This window comes from Echinops telfairi, unplaced genomic scaffold (assembly GCF_000313985.2).
Source record: "Echinops telfairi isolate 266 unplaced genomic scaffold, ASM31398v2 ScPeMD7_11;HRSCAF=52, whole genome shotgun sequence".
NCBI lineage: Eukaryota > Metazoa > Chordata > Mammalia > Afrosoricida > Tenrecidae > Echinops > Echinops telfairi.
The window spans coordinates 28,679,369-28,685,044 of NW_022103908.1; the positions used below are offsets into that span (position 1 = coordinate 28,679,369).

At 39.4% G+C, this 5,676-nt stretch overlaps 1 pseudogene; it reads right to left on the minus strand.

The window, feature by feature from the left end:
* On the minus strand, positions 1-315 carry LOC101653250 (annotated as a pseudogene).
* Between the last annotated feature and the right edge of the window lie 5,361 nt (positions 316-5,676).

Genomic DNA, 5,676 nt, shown 5'->3' on the forward strand with positions numbered 1-5,676 from the left:
CTTCAGCTGGTCGTCCTTAGCCAGTCCAATCTCTACAGGAACTGGCCTATGTTCTTGCGCTGGTCACCCTGGAGCTGGTCTCCATATGTGGTCTCCATATTCTGGATGCTCCATCACAGCACCATCGCAGGCAAATGTCTTCTTAAAGGCCTTCACTAGTGTCTTTTTGTCGTCATCATCAGCGATCCCTTGGACAGTGGTAGGGTCTTCCTGCCGTTGCGCTGTATAATCCTCCGTCCCCACAGGCAGCAGGTCATGACCCTTACCTGCATCAGCAAGGAGGTCGAAAGAGCGGAGGTTCTGGATAGTGGACATACGATACGATTCCTTTTCCTCGGTGGAAACGGCCTGCGGAAGGCGGCGGTGGTTTTTTATAGTCACTTGTTTAAAAGTTCCACTAATGACAAATACAAGAAATTTTAGATGGTTACATATATATATATATATGCTTTTGTTTTTAGAAAACATGATTTCCTAGATGAAACCTCCAAATAGATAATTTTGGCAATTTTCCTTTGCTTCTCTGAAATGTTTATTTCAACAAATGATTTTTTAATACTTTAAATATTTCTTCCCTCTTTAAATATCATGAATTAAGCACATACCTTTTTCCCCTTAGTACCTTTAAAACCAGCTTAATGACTTAATAAGTTAATTATTGTGTTAAAGCAAATGTTATCATGGTTTTCTTAGCAAGACCTTTCTATATATGGATTTACAGTTGAGTTACATAGCTTAGCTTATGCCTCAAAATTACATTGAGGCATATAGTTAGTCTTGACATCTCATTGACTCGTGGCCATCAGGTCAATGCAGACCTCTGTGGGTTTCTCAGACTGTGACGGTTTAAGGGAGTAGAAAACGCAGTCTTTCTAATCCCCTAAATAAGCATTTAAAGATTCTTGCAAGCACCATCACTCAAATACAATGATTCTTCTATGCTCTTTTTTATTCAAAGTCCAACTTTCACATGCATATGAGAGCATCCAAAAGACTCTAGCTGGGGTTAGGCACACTTTAGTCTTTAAAGTGACATTCTTATTCTTCAATAATTTAACTAGTAGCTATCAATTCAAACTAAAATGGGTTTAATAATACGTTTTAAATGGGAAATTACATGAATAACATACAAAACTGATTTTATTTTTTGAAACATCTGCTGAATGAGTTTTATCCGTGAGCTATTCTCTTGCAACTGTATCTTTGTGAAGAGGGTCTGCAAATGCCTCCTCTATATTTATCCCTTGTTTTCTTCTCCCATCAACAAGAATATAACAAAAGAGCAAAAGATCCAATATCAAGACCCAACTTTTTGGTGCCATTTACACAAAACCTATGTAATCTTTGTAAAAGTTTATTATATTACACTTGAGCTGTAATGCACGTCTGCAACCCTCCTGTCCTCAATAGTACATCCATTGAGGAAAGTAATAATACCTTTTTCACCTTTGGGATTGTGTTAGTCTGGGCATTTTAGAGAAACAAATCCACAGAAACTCATATGTATAAGACAGAGTTTATATAAAGGGTAAGTGCACCTCAAGAAAACCCAGTGGTGCCCAAGCCCACAAATCCAACATTAGCCCATATATCTGACACCAATCCACAAAGTCCTCCTCCATCTCACAAAACACATGCAATGATGCAGACTGCAGGAGGAAAGCTGAATCAGTGAATGTGTAAGCATCTCAGCACTGGCAGTGGTTTCCACACGGCTGCTCCAGCACCCAAGGCCACACCTGGGTAGGTCCATATGACTTCTCCTCAGGGATGTCTTGCAGGAAGTGAGCCTTGCCAGCTGAAGCAGGGAACTGGCTAAGGCAGCTGCACCCTGGTGCAACCATCAGAAATCAAGAAACCTGAGAACTAGAAAGGCAAGGCTCACTGAGCCATTTTTCTCTCCGCCCTTCAATTACCCGACGTGTTTATCGGCCAGGTTGGCACAATAAACATTAACTATCTCAGGGATATATATTTGCTTGATAATTCAACAATGAAAATAATGATAAAAATGTGACACATGAGATAAATATGGGCATTAAGTCCTGGGGTGAATACATAGCAGCCAAAATAAGTACCTTTAAAACCAGGTCACTGACTTAATAAGTTAGTTATAAGAGCAAATGTTATAGTGATTTTGTGATGAAGACCTTTCTATATATAAATTTACAGTTGAATTACATAACTTAGTGAATTCAATCATTACATTTTAATATGACCGTGGTAATCGGGAGAATTTGAAAACATGCTATTATGGGAAGTTTCATTCCTCTCTTCTTTGTAGATGGAAAGCCACCACCAGTACTTTTTTAACTTATTAAAAATTTCTCAGGAGGAAATGAAATGTAGCAATTTTTATCTATTTGTAGATTTTTACTTACTTACCCACTAGTTTAATCTCTTTTTTTAATTGCCTATGCAATCAGACAATATAACAGAAGGTTTCTCCATAGGTCCATTTACCATAGTTCCGATGGTCAGGTAATGAAAACGTTATCTGACTATATTTGAAATTATAATGCAAAGGACAGTTATTTTTTTCAGTTATTTTTTTCACTCTAGAGCATTTATAATTTCACATGCAGGGCTATTGATAAGTTATTTTATTCTTACTCTCTTGCAACTATGCTGCTTTGTCAAGTGTACATCCATGGAGTTCATTCATAATCTCACACTTGTATCCATTTTCTCTTGCAAAAAAAATAGACTTCATTATTATTGAAAGGCTAAATGTGCTCTTAATTTATAAAAGGGAGGGTATTGCACAGTCTGGAACCACTATTTTACTTTGGAAATTTAGAAGTTCATCTTTGCATAAAGTTAAAATTGGACTGCTGACTTCTGAATATAAGGAGGAAATATGGAATTTCTTAAATGATCCAAAAGAGCAATTACAGGAAAAATTTAAATTATTCAAACTAATGGTTTTGTTTATACTCATATATACATTTCTAAGCACACATCAACACTAACATCATTATATTCTACTGTTGAATGAAATGATGCCAGCGCAGACACTAATTCCAACCAAATTATATTTTTTTACATTTGGGCCTGACACTAAAAACGGATGTATATTTTGAGCACATAAAATCAGTATAACTCATTCTGTACAATACTGCTGTTTATGTTGTGGTTAGGTATACAAGAATTGGCTCGGACTTATAGTGACTCTCTCTCTGACCAGTGATGGGAACACTGCCCAGCTCTTTGCCAGCCTACAAATGTTAGGCTGAGGCCATTTTTGCAGTCATTATGAAGGGATTACTATCTAATTAAGGGACATCCTCTTTGTCAATGATTTTCTACTTTACCAAAGATAATGTCCTTGTCCAGGACCCTGACTTTCCGGATAGCATGACCAATGTGTGTGAGACAAAGTCTTGCCACCATGCTTTCAAAGGACATTCTTGCTTTACTGGCTTAAATAGCAAAATGCACTATTTATGTTAATAATTAAGTGTTCGTCCTAATCATTTAAATTTTACAATTAGCAGGGGCGGTGATATAAAAAGTGTCCCTTCTAGTCAAAGTCTCTAAGTCCCACCAAATGACCTTTCCCTGCAAGGGTCTGGTAAGACGGTGGGGAACATACAGATGGGATTTACCTGTGAATAATTACAAACAGGATCCCCAGGTTTGCTGTCCTGTTGTGTATAAAATCAGCCCTCTGATAAGCAGCAAGAGGCCAAGAGTGGAGCTCATCCTCTGGATCTGGAATATCTGTACAATGAACGCCTTGGATCCAAACGACAGCTACATTAGAGGGGCAGCTGCAGAAACCAGAGTCAGAGCACAGGCTTCCCAAACCCGGGAGCACAAAAAGCGGGGTGCTTTGGTGCATGGGCGGGGCTGACTAGTGGAATGGGGTGCCTCTGGGCACTTACGTGGAAAGTTGGACTTGCCGAACCACAGAAGTGGAGCTGACTACCTTTGGGCTGAAGTTTGCTGGAGTAGGGTGCCTCTGGGCATTTAGTTCCAGAAGCTGGTTTTGTTGCCCCATGAAGGTTAATCAGAATGCCTTCAGGTCATGGTTCATACCAGAGCGGTATGCCATTTGGGCATTTATTAAAAGACGTGACAGAGCTTTGTAACATATTCTGATAACTCAGCCCTGAACATTTCTCACTGGCATTACAACTTGTTAACTTCCTTAATAACATACATAAAACAAAGAGAAACAGAAGATCCTGAAACAGCGAGAAGTCTGCTGTGCGATGGGTCTGGCTATCCTTCAGTACAGATGGAAAGCAGACAATGGGAGCTTCAAGAGGAGGGAGTTCACCTAAAATGACCAAGAACAAAACAGACAAAGAAAAAATTCCAAAAGCATACCTTAGGAGTCTGAGATGGGTTTGAGAATTCCTTTGAAGGGTGGTCGAAAAGGTAGTTACAAATAAAAGAACACCTATTATCATCAAGCTAATGCCAACTCACAAAGAGCCCACGGAGATCAGAGTAGAACCTCCTCCTGGGGTTTCCATGACGGCGACCTTTCAGAAATAAACCCATGAGACTTGCTTCCCAGGTGCCTGTGGATGTATTTGAACCATCAAACTTTCAGTTTACAAGTGCCGTAACCAGTTGCCCTATCCAGGGCCACCAATAGAGTGGTTGCTACCTGGAAATTCAAGCAAAGGGGGAAAAAGAAACAAACAAAACCCAGGGAAAATGCATACTTAATCAAGGAGAAAAAGAAAAGGCAGTCAATGAAGCCAGTGCTCTTTGAGTATCTCTGCGGTTCAGCTGGAGCTTCACGCTTACTTCCTCGAGTCGCTGGTTTTCTCATTTATTGCCTGCATTTTGTAAACCGTTCTTCTGCTTTGTCTTACGTCTTTTCATCTATTCTCTGGATTGCAATTAAGATGATATTAAAAAAATAAAATGAAAAGAAATCAGTTAAATTACTCAAAGAGGAAACAGTCCCACATACCCTATTTTCTTTACCAAATGTGTCTGTCTATTTAGCTTAAGTAAAAGACAAGAAAACACTGGCTATCCTAGAACCTACTGCTCATTCATTTGTTTACTCATGTATTCTTACCCTAAGTAATTAATTGGAGACTTTGATAAGAAATGGCATATTTGAAAAATAATCCAAAGACATAAAAGCTATGCACAGTTATGGGAGGATACTAAAAAACAACAATTTCTCAGGTAGGGGTCTGGTAGCAACTACTAATAGCTCATCATGAGAAATGTATAAAACCCTTTGCCAAATTTGTCTAACAACCTGTTACAGTTGTGGACCAGATTGCATTAATCCGTTTCATTTGTCTCCCCCCACTTGAGACACTGCTCTTGGTTCCTGTGTTAGTCTGGGTAAACTAGGGAAACAAATCCACAGAAACTCATATGTATATAAGAGAGAGTTTTATATGAAGGGTAAGTGTACATTAAGAAAGCATCCCAACCAGTGCTGTCCAAGCCCATCAGACCAACATCAGCCCAGATATCTGACACCGATCTACAAAGTCCTCCTCAATCTCACAAAACACTCACAATGATGGAAACTGCAGGAGGAAAGTTGAATCAGTGTAAGCATCTCAGTGGTGACAGGGGTCTCTACACAGCTGCTCCAGCACCCAGGGCTGCATCAGGGTAGGTCCATGTGGCTTCTCCTCAGGGATGTCACAGGAAGTGAGCCTTGCCAGCTGAAGCAGGAAACTCACTAAG